General features: G+C 34.5%; 2 long non-coding RNA genes across 3 annotated transcripts; both read left to right on the top strand.

Annotated features, from left to right (window-relative positions):
* Positions 1–3,450: 3,450 nt before the first annotated feature.
* LOC126926842 (uncharacterized) lies at positions 3,451–6,492 on the top strand. Of its 2 annotated transcripts, none has more exons than XR_007714931.1 (3): positions 3,451–3,469; positions 5,937–6,259; positions 6,338–6,492. It is a non-coding gene; the product is annotated as an uncharacterized LOC126926842 (long non-coding RNA). The 2 variants fall into 2 exon arrangements; XR_007714930.1 differs by lacking the exon at positions 3,451–3,469 and adding an exon at positions 5,052–5,297.
* A 105-nt stretch (positions 6,493–6,597) lies between these two features.
* LOC126926911 (uncharacterized) lies at positions 6,598–8,879 on the top strand. Its single transcript, XR_007715014.1, has 2 exons — positions 6,598–6,648; positions 8,767–8,879. It is a non-coding gene; the product is annotated as an uncharacterized LOC126926911 (long non-coding RNA).
* Positions 8,880–19,118: the final 10,239 nt, after the last annotated feature.

The raw sequence follows: 19,118 nt of genomic DNA, 5'->3' as shown, positions 1-19,118 counted from the left end.
TAAAATGGCAATTTGTAAATTTTATACGTCATATCGAAGGGATTAAGGATATTGAAGGAGAATACATAAATATTCGAGTCGCGTACATAAGTCTTAATATTACGAGCATAAATCTCCAAAATCTTCCGAATCTCCGTCGTATCTCAGCCACGTGAAATTATTTTTCATAATCTTAGTACGTTATTGATCTACGATATAGTAAAAGTTCTATACAATAAGTAATAAGCTTTATACAATAGCTCGTGGTTGATAACTCCGCTAAAGACGTTAAATACAATTTATGGCAACAAAATTTTATCCTATTTTAACAGTTCGTGGAAATAAAAATCGACGGACTTATGCAACCTCCAGTTGGCGAACAAATTAACGCAAGTTCCCAACGAATGAAACGCGAATAATGAAATTACACGAATACCGAGGAACGAACTTTAAAATTCCTCGTATCGATCGAATCGACTGTTATTCATTGAATTTCCCAGGATCGCTAAAATAGGCTAAATCTCACGGGCCAAGGAATTTCCGACGATATGAAGGAATTAGGTAACGTTGTCGGAGAAGAGTGCGCGAATGTAATACAATACCTTGGAAAAGTAAAACGTTTCTTTTAATAATGTAAATGGGCTGAAAAATATTGCGGCAGAAGCGAGCAATTACTGATTCTACGTGAAAAACCGAGTGGAAAATGTGGAATAAAATTTGTAAAAATTTCAGTACACCGGTTAAATCCTCAATTTCGATCCTCGGATGAAAAAAAATTAATTGTAATAAATCATACCAGGTGTTTTTCCTATCTTTCTTATTTTTCACGTAGAATCACACTCTGTGTTTCTATTCGATCTATTGGCCAAAATCTATAAAATTCACGTGGCGATCAACGTATCGATGCATTCTGTCAATTAATAAAAGAAGATATAGCTTAACGTAGAATAATCTTTTTTATTGCGATAGTGATGGAAATTTCATTATCGAGATTAATCGTTACCTTGTTGAAAGTCTGATCGGCGCTATAGCGAAAGAGTAGTTAGGCGAGCGGAATCACGGCGTGGAATGGAAAAGCGTGAGAAAGTAGTCTCATAATGTAATTAATGATCGAGGAATCGAAATTCTGTCGTATTTTACATCGAGGATAAGAACTACTCAAGCGACAATCGAATGTCACTTAAGCGCTCTGGAGATGGAATCAATTAGTACTTGAGTGGCGTTAATTCTTGAGCGAAGATCAATTCTCGCAAACTATTCGAAAAATAAGGATTAAAAGGTTTTTACATAGGGAAGCGTAGGATTGAAGCTTAGGATTTAATTTTGACGCGAATAAATGAAAGTTTAAGAATCGAGATTTAATTGAAATAAAAGTAGGATCGTTAAATTAAAAAACGTGAATAATTCTCAATTTTTGTCGCATATGAAGTATAGACACAAGTCTTTCAAATAATAAAATATTTAACCAACGTTAAATATTTAACTATAACGTGAAAGTAATATAAATGTAAATGAATATCGAACATTCTGAATTATAACACCAATTAATCGCATGCTAATTAATATTTACGAATCATAAGCGAAACACGATGGAAAATCGAAATTCGATATATATATTTCGAACCGTAAAAATAAGATCAGTAGAATGAACATGAGTTGGTGTACACTAGTTTTTTATTAAATGAAAAATAATTGATACGAATAGTAATAATAATAGAATATTTCTTAATTAACTTTTTCATTAATAGATATTATGTTTACATATATACAAATAAATATAATTTTCTACAAATAATATATATGTTATCAATTTAGGATATGAGTATAAAATTTCTCACCATGTCACAAATTTTCCCGAACGTTATTTTTCGCATTTGAACTTGCAGTTGGATACTACGACTATATTTCTTATATTTGTTTACAAGTTTAATAAAACTATTTTACGCTATGGCTTCGCTTGTTACTTACGGCTTCTTCAAACCAAGCGATTAAGAGATGGAATAAAGCTGAAATTACGTGATATAATATGCGCGTATACTTCGTGTGCCTGACATTACGAGCATCACACTACTTACAAAGGAGATTTTACCTTGTATAAATCATACTTTTACTTTAGCAGCATGATAAATTTTATCCGATTACTTGAAAGCTGTTTGTATTCCGAGTTATTAAGCATCGTTATAACAACGAATGGTGTTGATAATTCTCTAATTTATTTAAATTTCCAAATTAACATAAAGTGTTACGTAATTATTTTATAAATGTCTTAAAACGTTATGAATATTAGTTTATATGAAATCTTCCCTTAGAGAACGTGGGCGGATGAATATTAAACTTTGATGGAACGCATCTAACGATGAAATATTACATATCTATGAAATTCATCTAAATGATTAAATATCAGATATCTATGGTATTCATCAAATGATTAAATATCAAATAATATAAAAAAAATATAAAATAACAGTTAGCAACATTTCGATATTATGGATTAATTGAATTAACTTTTAAATCGAAACACAAACGTGTTAACTACAACCTGCGGATTAAAGCGATTACAACTTTTTCCTTTTTTTTTACTTTTTTTTTTTTTTTTTTGATAGGAAAACTTCAACCAATACTTTTGTGTAAGCCTGTGAGGTAAGCCTCGACTTCTAAACTAACTTCGTAAGCTATAGAACTAAAAGAGCATAATCGTAATGTGATACGAATAGTCGGAAGAAATTTAACATTTATTTAAAAACTATATATATTTATTTAAAAACCGCTATATTACAAAGTCTTTAACTATATTTTTATGAATCTGTATAATTTTTTAGAATTTTAAAAGGATACATATATATATGCAAGATCCCTAGATTTCATGTAGGATAGGGATTCTTTTTGTTTCGCGGGTAGCACGACAGGCTGTGTTTCACGGACAGACCGATCTTCCCTTGTTTTACGGACGACCATTTTAACAAGCACGTTTTTCCCGAACGGACGGATAGAGAGTTACATTAGAGACAAACAAGGTTACGGAATAGTTATTTAAGATTTTAAAGACTGAAGAAGAAAGATCGGTAGCTCAGGACGTTGAAAATCGATTCTCAATTTTCAGGTAAACATTGTACTAAAGACTTGTTATTTCCCGTTTATATAATTATTGTTATTTATTGTTATAAACGCATATTAATTGTCGTTTATTTTTGTATTTTATTATTTACTTCATAATAAAAACTCGATTTTCAGACTACAGAATCGATCCCTGAATTATCACCAAATTACCATCTTACAAATCGATTTTCACTACGCCATGCCGTTAGAAGTGAAGCTACGTATCGCCGTGAACGAGAACGCAAGAGGGAGAAAATAGAATGCATAAGAATCCATAAGAAAACCAGAAGATGAAGTATGTGATGTCTTTCCTCCAGAATATCAAGCAAGAGATCATCGTCCGCGGTTATTCAGTTTATCGATAGTGAAGAAAGCCGCAAACAACTTAACCAAGGTAAGCCATTACAGAAACATTGCACTCACGATGGATGACGCAACGGCAGCGTCATACATCGGTACAAGTTTAAACTTCGTGTTTCGAGATATTTACTTAGAAGAATCGGAGATCATCCCCACAAGGAAAATAAAGACCGAAATCGAAAAGCCCAATCTTCAAACAGAAACATTATTAGAAATCTTCCAGAAACAAAACATGCATGAGAGAGAAGGCACAGACTTTGTCATAAAACAATTTGATGGAACGCAAAAAGCCACAGATTGGAGTATGAAATATTCATATTTCACATACGCATCCCTTCCATACTCTAATATGAGTATGAAACCGAATACGAAAAATACGAAATCCAAACTGATGAAAAAAGGATCAAGAATTTGAAGAAATATCTGGGAAAAACAGCATCAGAATGGTACCAGACAAATCTGCCGAAGGATGAAGAATACAACTGGGAAAATTGGAAGGTGGCAGTTCAAAAAGCTTCTGGCAATAAAGGTTGGTCTGCAGTACGATACGCTTATAACTTTAAATACATTTCAGGTTCATTCACTGAATATGCCATAAAAAAGGAATGATTAATATTGGAAGTAAGGAGGAAGACTTCTGAAGAGACAGGGATAAATCTAATTGTTATTGGATTACCCATACACATTCAAGATAAAATCGATAAAGAAACAGTACAATCAACAAATGGCTTAATCGGATTCTTGGGGCAATATCAGACGAAGGGAAGAAAAACACAAGGGAGTAACGCAAGATTGGACAGAAAGCCAGAGCCACTGCCCAAGAAACAACCTTGTATGATTTATGAAGCACTGAATTTCCCAGGTCGATTTCACCCAATAACAACTCACCAAAGAAATACATGCACATACTCATCGATCATTTTTCAAGGGCTGTTTTTATGTCCACATCGAAAACACAACACACAGAAGATATCATAAAACTTATAGACTCGACAGGAGAAACTGATTGCATAAAAATTATCCTTGCAGACCGATACCCAGTAATGACATCCAAAGAAATTCAAGAGTATACGAGGAAAAGGAAGATTAAATTAATTTTCACCTCGACAGACTGCCCATCCTCCAATGGACTGAACAAAAGGGTAAATCAAACATTAGTAAACAGGATCAGATGTAATTCAGACAAAAATAAGAGAAACTGGACAAAAATCACAGAAGAAAGCGTAGAAGAAAACAATAACACCAGACACAGTGTAACGGGGTTTGCCCCAAATCATTTACTGAATGGAAAAATGATTGAAATCGTCCCTAAGGAAATAATGGAGAATAAGATAAACCTAAAAAGAGACAGAGAAGAAGCATTCAAAAACTCAACAAGAAATTTCGAAATTAACAAACAAAAATACGATAAAAAAAGAAGAGAACACGAATTTAAAATCGGTGATATGGTCTTCACCCATAACGGAAAAAAAATGAATAGAAATAAGCTGGAAGAAATTAGGAAAGGACCTTTCATAATTCTAAGAAGGATTTCAAACTCCATATATGAAGTGGATAACGGTAATCGGGGATCTGAAGGGAATCTGTTCCACTCCCCATTCGAGGGGCGGTATAAACTCCCTAGAGTTCATGTAGGATAGGGATTCTTTTTGTTTTACGGGTAGCACGACAGGCTGTGTTTCACGGACAGACCTTCTTTTGTTTTATGGACGACCATTTTAAGAAGCAAATTTTTCGCGAACGGACGGACAGAGAGTTACATTAGAGACAGACAAGGTTACAGAATAGTTATTTAAAATTTTAAAGACTGAAGAAGAAAGATCGGTAGCTCAGGACGTTGAAAATCGATTCTCGATTTTCAGGTAAACATTGTACTAAAGACTTTTTATTTCCCGTTTATATAATTATTATTTATTGTTATAGACGCATATTAATTGTTGTTTATTTTTGTATTTTATCATTTACTCCATAATAAAAACTCGATTTTCAGACTACAGAATAGATCCCTGAATTATCCCCGGATTACGATCTTATATATATGTACATATTTGTATATTTATATATATATATACAAATATATATATATATATATATATATATATATATATATAGAGAGAGAGAGAGAGAGAGAGAGAGAGAGAGAATGTTACAAGGAAGTAATCTAAAACTTCGTAAATTTGTAGTACATGTTTAATGAGAGAAGTATAAAATATCTGATAAGCGTAGATCCAAAAATTAATCCTATTTATTTGATATACCGTACTTTTTATTTAACATTTAAATCGAACGTTTAAATCGAACCCTCGATAGAATAGATAGAATAAACGTGTCCAATAAAATAATCTCCTCCATCATCTGATTTGAATTCAACGAATTTTTTTTATGAATACACATAGAGAGAAATCTACCTATTGTGGACACACGTACAAATCAATAAATAATGCATGTCGTGCAATATCGGCTACAGAAGGAAAAAATAGAGAATTATGTGTTATCCATAGATGGCAGTTATACAGTGACTACGAAAGGTATTTAAATAATATGAATATAAATACATGATACATGTATTAAACTTGGTATTATTTAATGGTACTTTCATACGATTATAAGGATTTGATTTGAAATATAAAAGCTGATAGGAAAACGGTTCATTGGAAAATATGGACACGCGCAAATATTTTCTCGTGCCCGCAGTATATTAAAACAGAAAGTCAAATGAAATATTTCTTATCAATGGCGGAGGATATTTTTCTCTTCTTCTTGACCCAGCAATTGGATTTCATCAATATTATATAACGTTGATTAAAATTTCCTTTTCTCTCGAGTGAGTACTATAAGATCACAAAATGACATAGATCTTTTCTTTGCAACTTGCTGAATATAAAACTGCGTCCTTTTACAGGCAACCATGTATATTCCAAGCGTGATGAAGGGATTAGATCATCGTATCGTAAATTATGCTTACTTCCAACCCCAAAGGCAGACTTTCTATGTGCTTGTCTCTTTGCTTCGAGGGCCAGCGAACTCTTCACTCTATATGACAGAAACAGCCTAGAATCCAGGGGGAAATTTGAAAGTCAATCAAGGAAAGAACTGCAAGGTGGACAGAGCAAGGTCTCGTAGAAATGTATGTGAGATTCGTTTCTCGCAAATTACGAAATACGGAAACGTTTAAAGTCATCTACAGGCGGAAATCTGTTCAAGACAGTCGCGGTAATATTTCGACGTTATATTTCATACGTTAAGCCAGCTATTATTTAAATATGTTCTTTGAAATTAAGTAAAATCAAAGTAGCTGAAAAAGTACAGCTGATAAAATTACGTTCAAAACGTGAATGAACAATAATTTTTACTTTCGTTACGCTATTGTTATCGATTATCCATTATTTCTTATGGCAAGAAATGGGAACGTGCTTAATTTACGATAAAAACGAGAAACAATACGTAAAATATTTTTCACGATAAATTATTTTCATATTGTTTGAAATAATTTTACGCTTCCGCGATATAAGTGGCGAATGTAATTGAACAAGAATCATTTTTGATAAATGTAACAGATATATACCGTATATATATGCAAAATATATTATAACGTTTTAATTCATAAAGTTACGTAAAATTATTGGAAATCTATGTACGTAGGTATGTTTAAATATTTCATTCATGTTTTTATTCCATTGAATTGCAAGTTATATAAAATCATTTCATTAATAGTATAGTTCAATGATATAAGAATTGCGAATTAAGAATATTGTTTATTAGTGATATAAATAATTAAATTAGTAATAATGTATACTTAACACGTTCTTGTATTTTGTTATTAAGGTAGAGTTAAATGGTTAAAGAATTAAAATTATTTCGCTCTTCTTTCAAAATTATTTCAATCTCAATCTCATGTTTTAGAAGGGAAAACTATAATTTTTGTTCTTAAAACATATCATCCCCTAATAGTCTGCGTTCGAATCATGATTATTCTAAAAACCACTATGATTGTGTTATTGAAACAACGTCATCAACTAGTTTCTTAAAGTACGTAGATGCTATTGAAACAAACTACGTACATGCATAGTAAGTTTATATGAATATTAAACATAAGAAACTTCGTTTGACTTGATTTGGCTGAAATCAGCTTGTCGAAGTGCATCATAGAAATAAGTCACGTCGATAAAAGTTGTAGCGCAATATCTATTAGACTGTCATTAAAGTCATCGTTGGTACATTAATAGATGGTATCATACAGTTAAACGACATGTCATAATATTCTTTCATCTAAACCATAGTAGCAACAGACTGTTTCCTACAGACTAGAGGTATTTCATGGGACGATCATATAAATTCTTAAATACAATAATGTATAATACACATACGTACATACATGAACCAAGTCTGTAAGCATAATCTATAGACTATAATAAATACGTGAAACATTTTGAATTCTGTATTAGATTTGAAGAAATCTCGAATAAATCAAAAGATATTAAATACTACAAAACTGTGAGCATTATTAAGGATTAGGATGTGATTTTTTGAAAGATATAAATATAATTTATGAATAGTTTCAAAGATGAAGGTGAAAGAAATCTGTAACAAGAATTAGTCCCTTAAGGAAACGTTAATTACTTTGTTACTGTAGAAACACTTGTGGATTCTTCGTTATAAAACTAACAATTATCTTTTATCTAAAGGATATGTTATAATACAAAGATCCTTAAAATTATTCGATGGAATATCCTATTGATATTAATGCTGATTACCTACTTTTTAACCTATCATTTACAAAGAACAGTTTATTTATCGAAGCTATAAACTTTTTTGCCCGCTTCAGAGCTTTCATCGACGATTTATGACGTACATGGTGCAATAATGCCTAATGCGATTCTCTTTAATATCCCATATTGCATACATTCTCGTACCGATTACACAAATTGTTTGAATTCAAGAAACATGCGATCACTATACCGGTATAAATTTGTTATTTACTTGATCTGAAATATCCTTTCAAGTTTGAAGTGAAATTGAAATTCTTTCAAATAATCTTTGACTTAAAGATGTTATTTATAGTTTCGCGTTTATCGATATTGATTTCCTAAATTTAACTGATTTTAGATGTATATTTATTTTACGATTTAAGCATTACATGTTAGTTTAAGTATCATTTACATACCAGCTACTTGAAATCCATTTAATTTCATGTAACTTAACTAATTACAGAACAAGGTTTAACTTTTACGTTAACTAAGCTCAAAATGTCCATGAAGCATGATTTGTTTCTGGAAAGTCATTTAACTATTTTAACTAACGAAATGTATAACGAAAATTATCGATTTTCAGAACTTTATAATATAATGGAATCGTTTTACATATTTGCGGACAAACAACACAACACAGTTTTCGTTTATGAATACGAAATAAAAAATTTAAATAAAAATTATATTAATCCTTTCGGTGCGAGTTGTTTTTTAACATCGATGGTACGTATAAAGCAGTAAAGCATGTGCGTGACCTGAATACATTTCCGGTCTTTTTATAACGATTGTGAACAAATAATGTAAAACTATAACTTCAAAACTATAACGTATGTTTCCAGATAAAGAAAATAATCACAGACTTCGCTGGATGCATAAGCATTCATAGACAACATCAATGGAATTTTTTCTGATGAATATGTCCTTCTCCTGTAGGAAAGTATGAGATGACTCGTTTGTTTGTAAGAAATGTTCAAGAGCAGTTATGAAATCATTTACGGATTTCACTACGTTTTACATATTCGAAACCTTCCATCTTTGCATTTCTTTTCTGTCTTCCCTTTCTCGTGAATACTTAAATACATGATTTTTTCAAAACTTCACAAAAATAATCGTAAGAATCTGTTCTATTTTTTCTCGTATATTTCCTTGTTTGGAAAAAGGAATAATTTATGACTTGTAATTTGTAAAATTACGCTAATAATATCAGTTTACTTGTACAAGATGGCCACCATACACATATTTGTCACATTAGAAAATATAGACCTAACCAAACAGGAATATTACACATTACAAGTTAACGTACATATATATGTAGTATCTATTTACAAGTATCGCAGATTACCTCTTGAAAAGTAAGAAAACATAAAGACTAAAGTAAAGTTGTAAATCTAAACTACAGTTCAAGTTATACAAGGCATGCAAAGCTTCTCTTGAAACGTTAGGTGCGTACTTCGATATACAATATAAAGAAACATAGCCCGCGAGAAAAGCTATATAGTACATGCCATACAGATCCCGCGCCATAACTTTGTCAATATGCGCAACGAAATCGGTAATTTTCGCGCCACCAATCAAACGCCGTTTCTCTCGCTTTGGATAATTGAATTAAATCCAGATCGTCCATGTTTACAGCGAAGCAACACGTGATACCGCCAAAAGTGCTTTCCACCCCCTCACATAACTGACATCGGCCGTCCGTGGATCCAACGGAAGGATTTTGAACGTTGGAGAATGCGTAACGCTGATTGGCTATTGAGCTCGGGGGTCGATCGTAGAAGGGGACGCCGGGTCGCAACGAGCCTCACAGTACCACTTCGACTGTGAACGCGATAGGAATTGGATCGTCTATTTTACAAAGCTCCTTTATCTTTTGCAACAATTACATTCGAATGTCTTTTCAAGCGCTAACGACATAATCGACGTTTGGTAAGCGATTAGTAACTGCGAATTCGTAGAATTCGTGGATAATTCTCGAGCTGTTTCGTGCGTACGCGATATTAAGTGGCACGCAAACAGGTGCACCTATTCGCGTAGCGCAAGAAATGTATCACGGAGGTCGTTCGAATTCGGGTGCACGATCTATGCCTATGACTGTGCAGTAGGGCATACTCTTCTCGACCACTTGTCTGGCGCCAACCACCACTATTGTCTCGCGAAGGCCAAGCTGTAAATCTTCGTTGCTTATACCGTTTTCTTGGTGAGTGTTAATTTTTTACTTATTCGATGGTATAATAATACCGTTATTACGAGGTAAAAGTTTTTGGATGTGTGATTTCTTGATTGAAGAGACGCTATCATTATTAAAAGTTTGAATATCCCGCCACTAGCGAGGGAAACATAATACAGAATGATTCTTTCATTTGCTTACATTCGATTTGTTAATTTTACTCCTATTCTCCTTTTTAATTCGTAATTTAATTGTGAGGACATATGCTATGGAGCAATTTTTGTTACTTTTAGCATCGTTGCTTTATTTGTTAAGACTGTTGAGCAATACGATCGTTTACTTTATTTACTGCCTTGTTTGCTATTATTCTACTTTTAAAGACAGGTATTTTGGAAATATAAACTTCTACATATTGGTATAATATTGATATACTTGAGATAAGCTCGTTTATGCTGTTACTGTTTAGGATCGTTTATTCATTAAAGTTATTGTAATCATATGACAACGAGAACTAGTGTAAAATATATAAAATGTATAGTTCTATTTTAATAATCAATTTTTAGTGCCTTTAGCGAAACGAATTGATTCGTATTAAAAATGTCGTTTAGTGAATAGGAAAATAGGACACTGAAGGTTTAACTAATTTAAAAGGATTTAGTTATTGAAGATAGTACTTGCTGAGCAAATGGATCGCGAAGTTGTCATAATGCTACAAATGATACACGCTTGTTAAATGAAAATCCATCGACTTTTCATTTTTCCATTTGTTTAAGAAATATGTTGTCCTATTAGTTTATTCCATTAATATTTATAATGATATATGCAAACAAAAGTGTATAAATAATAATATGCAAATAATTTTTTAACTTAAATGTCACTTATTTAATGTTTTATAGAATGCTATAAGTATACTACTGATAAGATTAATTAATCGAGAACGGAATTAATGCTGTTTACTGTAATCAGAAAGAAAATGGATTAAGGAGCGAGAAGATTTCGAACGTAGCGAAATTATTTGTTGATTGAATATCTCCTCCAACCCGACAAGCAATGCGGGTTATTACAAGTAGTTTTTACTTAATTTCCAATTAGTTATCGTATCTATAAGGTGTGGTCAAAGTTTTGGTACATAAATTTAGCTTGCATCGTATTGTACCGATTTATTTATATATCCTTTTTTATATGATTTATGTTATTGAGTTAGGATTATATTAAATTATTAATAAAATGAAAGAAAAATGGAAATTAAAATTAAATAAAATAGAATTGCATTAAATAAGAAATAGAAATAAAGTTGAACTAAAGCAAATTCAATTAAATTATTTTTTTTTACTTGCCTATGGGATTCTGGGATTATTAAAGTTCCTATTACGTACTCGTATTCTCGCTAATTCTTAAAATGAATTGACTATGAAATGAATGAAACTATTTCTCCGATTATATTAAATAGGCAATATCAATTACGTGTAATTGAATACATTATTCGAACGTTTTCTACAGAACTCTTGTTATTAATACATTATGGAAAATTTGAAACCAATTCGATATATATATATAGAGGTTGCAATGCATTTATTGCAAACATATGCTTAACGAAAAATTAGTATACAACATTAGTAGTAGTCTCAAACATACAATTAATTGCAGTAAATGTCCTGCGACTCTTACATACATTGTCATACTCGTTTGAAATTGTAATAATACGTTAATCTTGTCACAGTATCGATAGGATATCAAGATATTCTTAATAATATGTCCACAAGGAGTTTGCAGGGATATTCAAATATTTTCGCGAACCACTGTAATTCAGCACAAGAGCAGAAAATTCCAGATTTTTTAGTTCTCGATCAGAGTGAATGTTTATACAAGTAACATTCGCTATCTGTGTCCATATTTACCGAACATTTCTATTAAACCTGCGCCAAGCTCGTAGAATGCCTCAGGTCGTATATGAGATGTCAGTTTTATCAAACGAAACGGGACCAGCTCCGTCTTACGTTTTCGATTAATTTTTTTCAAGATCTTGCTCTTGCATAATTAAATAATTTGAAAATTTATAATAATATGTATGTAGTATCTTAATGGGTCTTAGAGGAAAGGACAAGTAATGATGTTTTGATTTAATTAATAATATTCGAAGCAACGAAATAATTACAATGCTGTCGTACGTCTTATTTTCAGACGCGGCTTTCGACTTCCCGATTCACACTCTTCGGCTTCTACACTCGCTCGCTCTCGCTTCTCAATTCACACTCTGCACACCTTTCGCATCCGTTCTCTCCGGCTTCTCAACTAATACTGACTTTAACGTTTCTTTTGTCTTTTCCCGTCGTTCGAGACACGTGTCCCGAAACGCGCGTGGCCAGGGTCACGCGGGCCCTTACCACGAAACTTAAAAAGGACCGACGACACCTTGATGTACCCGACGATGCCGCGGCTCTCGCGACATTGTTTACGATTCGGCAGATATCTTAGGCCTTTTGTCCACGATACTACATGTATATATAGAAATTTAATAGAAACAAATAGCAGGTGGACTTGTTAGATCGTCAGAAAATTATAGATTGTTATGTTTATGTATCGTTCGTATGACACGCTGTAAAAGTAAGAAACGATAATTATAAATTTATCGAAATATATTTATTATAAAGAGAAAAGAGAAAATGGCAGGGAAATATAGAGGAAAATTTGTTCGTAGGACGCTTCGTATTCAAGAGATTCCAAGATTGAAAATTTGCCTACCAAGTATACTTGAACTTGGCTCATTACGTGATAAATTAAAAAAATGTATTTTTCTTGAAAACAATGCGTCTTGCGAATAAATTTTGTTCCACATTCTCAGTTTATTTTCACACGTAGAATAGCGTCCTGTCGATTGTTTACTCCTCTTCGGTCCAGAATTAGCCATGTTCTAGTACGCTTGGTAAATTTTCAAACGCGATCTTCTCGAAAATAAAGAATCCTGTATATTCGAATTTAAGTTGTCGAACGAAACCGATTTATACAAATCAAATGTATATCATCGAATATACAATTTGTTAAATAATACTCGTTTTAATCTACTTATGAAAGATTATGATACACGAAGAACTTGTCGTTAGAATCAAATTATTTCTTTCGCTAAGCTTCGAATCTCAAAAATTTAACGTAGATATTTCCATCAGGTATTTTGGCATCGGAAGGAAAATTCCACGAACTTGAACCAATTTTTATTACTTTTCCGTCAAAACAATTCCCTGCTTCGTCTGATATTTATTAACGGATCATTCGTTTAAACTCGCGATTTGATCACATTGTGGCTGTTATAAATATTTTGAGGCTGTCGGCGATATTATGCTTCCCGTCGCTCCTGTACAAGTTTCATTCGTACCCGAACAAAGTTCCCAATTACACGACGTACAAGATCTCGTAAAGTTTCGTTAATTCGTTATCAGCCAACGTCGTACTTTTCGCGAGAAGAACTCGCAAGACTATTATTTCCGCTTTGCGAATCTATTTATCCGACGTGGGAATGTCTAAACTCTAACTAAAGCGAGAAAGCTTTCTTCATCGTATCCGTAGTCATACAACGAACAATTTTATTTATGAATATCCGCCTTGACAGTTTGTCTAAAGGATGTTCGTCCTTCAATTTTGTTACAAACGCAAAACGTTTCTTTCTTCGCTTCTTTTCCAAATATTCCGCTCGTGCTTATATACTTTAAGATAGCAGTTGCAGCAGTTAATGAAAAAAGTTGTTTGCAACTATACCTCGATTAAAATCGCTCGAGATATCGTAAGGTTCTTCTTGCATACGATAAATATTGGGTTGGCATCTATGTGATTGCGAATTTTGTCAATACCACCTAATGACAAAATCCACAATCGCTAAGTTGCCAACCCAATAATAGGCAAGCGTCTAATATTAAAAATAACAACTTATAATGTTGTTTTCTTGCAAATTCCGTTCGTTTTTCATTACCGATTTTCAATAAATTATCGTTGCTTGTCTGTCGGATTCGTATTATTATAGTATTTCAACTGTCTATGTTTTTAACGTTCCATGGCTAGAAATCCACGAACAGTATACAAATTACCAATTGCTGTTCTTTTATCTACGCGACGTTTAATTTCCGTTAAAAATAAATTACGTTTAAAAAACTAGTTTAAAAAATGACTCGGTTAACCGGTTAATATCGGATTCTTGCTATAGTTGTTACATGACTTTTTACTATTTTTTGTCTATTGCCAAATAACCTTTCTCATGGTAGGCGGATCGTACACGATTATAACGTGGAGAAAACGTGAAGGGTAATCGTTTTACTAACTCGTTGCCTTAATTGGTTTACCTTAACTATGTTGGCTGTGTCAACCGATGATACGGGTTACGCTTATTTCGTTGTTCACGCAACACGGTATAACGGTACATATCTGGAATCTGCATAGATGATTAGGGATGAATGTTATGGAAATTTCCAATCTAAACAAGCCAGTCTTCAATGAGTATCGATCGATCACATTGTAATGTCGTTAATTACGCGCAATTATATTAATGAAACTATCGTAAATCTTGTACAAATAAAAACAAAAAAGGATCAAGAAATTAATATTATTGTTACCATCGTTGCGCGCAAATATTACGTACAGTGGGTATTTTATCGTAAGAAGGAACATATTACTTTGTCCCAAAAGTTTCTTTCCTTTTATAAGGAAATTATTTAATTGTTAGTACATACGCATCTTCTAACGAATGGGAACAACTTCGAGTCACCGTAATCATCATATCGAATGGAGAAAAAAAAAGATCGAAAAATATATATATTGGAAACTTTGAATCTAAAATCTGATATTTATACGAACGTTGTAGCACGAAATTTAATTTCTCTTCTTTTTCCGGCTTCCGTAAAACGACTGCGTCTAAAGGACTTTCGAAACTTAATTATCCCGGTTGAATCTTTAAAGTAATATACATGGACTAACTTTTCATTGAAGACACCGGTAAGGAAGAAAATCGCCAGGAACTGGTAATTATCGAGCGCTTCCACAATGAGTAGACGGTCAGTTTGTCTAACTCCTTCATTCAAGGATAGCGCATACTTGAAGTGTTTCCTACTCCGGGGACTGTTATTGAAATGCTTGGAATTGAACGTATAGTTGCGCAGTTATGTGTTTAAGGGCCATTTCTGTCATCTCGATTTTTTTATTTTCGTTGCACACCACCTTGCACGATTTTAATAATATTTAGACAGAAGAAAAAATATGAATAAGTATTCTTGTTATTATTTGCGTTATTAAGTCAAAATGGAAAATACCTTCGGTTCGAACAGTTGATTTTAATCAACTTTAGTTGAAATTCGATTTGTACTTTGGAAATTTTAATCGGTTGCAGAATATATAATATTAGAATATATAATAACGGATATAATATGCAAAGTTAAATGTATTCTACGTCATTGTCATTATTGTTATTGTTTGATCGTGATCGGAGAATAATATTTCAAAAGACATGACGAATATATGGCATAGAATTTGTATTATGAGATCGAAATGGAAAATACTTTTAGTTCGAAGGTTTGATTAAAATTCAAATTTCATTGTGCTTGACGAATTTCCATCGATCGTAGAATATACAGCTAAAACATCGATGTAACATCGAAAGTCAAGCAATATTCTACTTTCTCGTTTCGCTTGTTATCGTCATGTACAGCCTCGTAATATTTTTAAAACCATAGGACACATATAAATGAGATATAAATACGTAAGTGCGTTATTAAATCGAAATGGCAAGTACTTTCGGCTCGGATATCGATCAAAATAATATTGAGAGTGAAATGCAAGCTATGTGTATCACGCGTTATTTCAGCGCGAAGTCAGACGAAGCAGGGAATTGTTTTGACGGAAAAGTAATAAAAATTGGTTCAAGTTCGTGGAATTTTCCTTCCGATGCCAAAATACCTGATGGAAATATCTACGTTAAATTTTTGAGATTCGAAGCTTAGCGAAAGAAATAATTTGATTCTAACGATAAGTTCTTCGTGTATCATAATCTTTCATAAGTAGATTAAAACGAGTATTATTTAACAAATTGTATATTCGATGATATACATTTGATTTGTATAAATCGGTTTCGTTCGACAACTTAAATTCGAATATACAGGATTCTTTATTTTCGAGAAGATCGCGTTTGAAAATTTACCAAGCGTACTAGAACATGGCTAATTCTGGACCGAAGAGGAGTAAACAATCGACAGGACGCTATTCTACGTGTGAAAATAAACTGAGAATGTGGAACAAAATTTATTCGCAAGACGCATTGTTTTCAAGAAAAATACATTTTTTTAATTTATCACGTAATGAGCCAAGTTCAAGTATACTTGGTAGGCAAATTTTCAATCTTGGAATCTCTTGAATACGAAGCGTCCTACGAACAAATTTTCCTCTATATTTCCCTGCCATTTTCTCTTTTCTCTTTATAATAAATATATTTCGATAAATTTATAATTATCGTTTCTTACTTTTACAGCGTGTCATACGAACGATACATAAACATAACAATCTATAATTTTCTGACGATCTAACAAGTCCACCTGCTATTTGTTTCTATTAAATTTCTATATATACATGTAGTATCGTGGACAAAAGGCCTAAGATATCTGCCGAATCGTAAACAATGTCGCGAGAGCCGCGGCATCGTCGGGTACATCAAGGTGTCGTCGGTCCTTTTTAAGTTTCGTGGAAAGGGCCCGCGTGACCCTGGCCACGCGCGTTTCGGGACACGTGTCTCGAACGACGGGAAAAGACAAAAGAAACGTTAAAGTCAGTATTAGTTGAGAAGCCGGAGAGAACGGATGCGAAAGGTGTGCAGAGTGTGAATTGAGAAGCGAGAGCGAGCGAGTGTAGAAGCCGAAGAGTGTGAATCGGGAAGTCGAAAGCCGCGTCTGAAAATAAGACGTACGACAGCATTGTAATTATTTCGTTGCTTCGAATATTATTAATTAAATCAAAACATCATTACTTGTCCTTTCCTCTAAGACCCATTAAGATACTACATAATTTTGGGGGCTCAGCCGGGATCTAGAGCGCTAAGTGACAAGTGAAAGTGATATTTCGGAACGATGAGTGACTACAATGCAGGTGAAGCAGTTTTGACTGACGAGCAGGTGGCTCAGATGCAAATACCTGAGTTGAAAGACGAGCTGAGAAAACGACGGCTGAGATTAACGGGTAGAAAGGGCGAGCTGGTAGCGCGATTGCTGGCTGCGGTACGTTTAGACCGGGAACACGGTGCACGGGAGGAAGACGACGACGACGATGATGTTTTAGAAGACGACGACGACGATGAGATGGGCGTGATTGGGGACCGTTTAGACGGCAACGGTCCAGGGAATCACGATCTCAGTAGTCAAGACGGCGGAGTTCGGGTGACTCCAGTGGTAAGACGACGAAGACAAGACGAGCCTAAGTGCACGGCGTTAACGTTCGAAGACGTAAAAGACTCGTTAGGAAGATTCAGCGGAGATGATCTACCGAATGTAAGCCAGTGGATAAAGGATTTCGAGGAAATGGCGGAAGTGTGTGGCTGGTCGGACATCCACATGGTGGTTTTCGCCAGGAAGCTTCTCACAGGCTCTGCTCAAGCCTTCGCACGCCAAGAACGATGCACGAAGTCCTGGGCGAAGTTTAAAAAGGCGTTGGTAGATGAATTCCCAGACATAGTGAGTGACCGGGAGGTACATCAAGAATTAGCGCATAGAACGAAAAGAACAGACGAGAGTCTGCTTCAGTATATGTATAATATGCGTGAGATTGCGAGACAAGGAAGAGTCGATACACAGTCGGTAATCGACTATATTATCCAGGGTATTCCCGATGAGGTCGCGAATAAAGCCATACTATACGGGGCCAGGAATATGCAGCAGCTGAAGGAACGCTTCAAGCAGTATGAAGCGATGAAAAGTGACATGAGGGCGAAAACAAAATCTGGGGAACGCAAGGACGATAAAGCAAAACGGTCAGCAATGCGGAGTCAGACGAGACAAACGAGCAGTGATACCAAGAAGTGCTTCAGTTGCGGCGGCGACGGTCACTTAAGTGCTACGTGTCCGAAGAAAGAGAAAGGTGTGAGGTGCTTCAGGTGTAACGAACTTGGGCACATGGCGTCAAGGTGTACAGCACAACCGAAGAAGACCTACATCATTTCAAGACCCGAGAAGAAGAGATACATGAAGGAGGTGACGATAGACGGATGTAGGTTTACATCGTTGGTAGATACGGGTAGTGATCTCACGTTCATACGATCAGACGAGTATGAGAGGTTAGGATCACCACCGCTAGGAAATGGTAAGCTTAGGTTTGATGGTTTGGGTTCCACGGGCAATGAGACCTGGGGCGAATTTACAAAGATAATGATGGTCGACGGGTGTGCATTCACGGTCACGTTGCACGTCGTCTCAAATAAGGTATTGAGGAACCACAGCCTGCTGCTGGGTACTGATTTTTTGGATCAGATAGAGTTGCGTGTCAAACGGGGCGAGGTGAGCTTCCTACAGCTTGACGGGCAGGATGACGGTCACGAAAACGCGTCGGAGGTACTGAAGGTCAACGCGATTGAACAGACCGACGAGATAGATCTAGCGCACGTACAAGAACCTCACTACCGTGAAGCGATCCGCGATATCATTAGGGAGTATAAGCCAGAGAAGACGCGGGATGTCGGGATAACCGCGAAAATCGTATTGAAAAGCGACAAACCCGTGGTACGAAGACCGCGCCGGCTGGCGCCGTCTGAG

This window comes from Bombus affinis, unplaced genomic scaffold (assembly GCF_024516045.1).
Source record: "Bombus affinis isolate iyBomAffi1 unplaced genomic scaffold, iyBomAffi1.2 ctg00000059.1, whole genome shotgun sequence".
NCBI classification, from domain to species: Eukaryota; Metazoa; Arthropoda; class Insecta; order Hymenoptera; family Apidae; genus Bombus; species Bombus affinis.
Note: the sequence above shows the minus strand (reverse complement) of the source record. Positions and strands in the feature narration are given on the sequence as shown.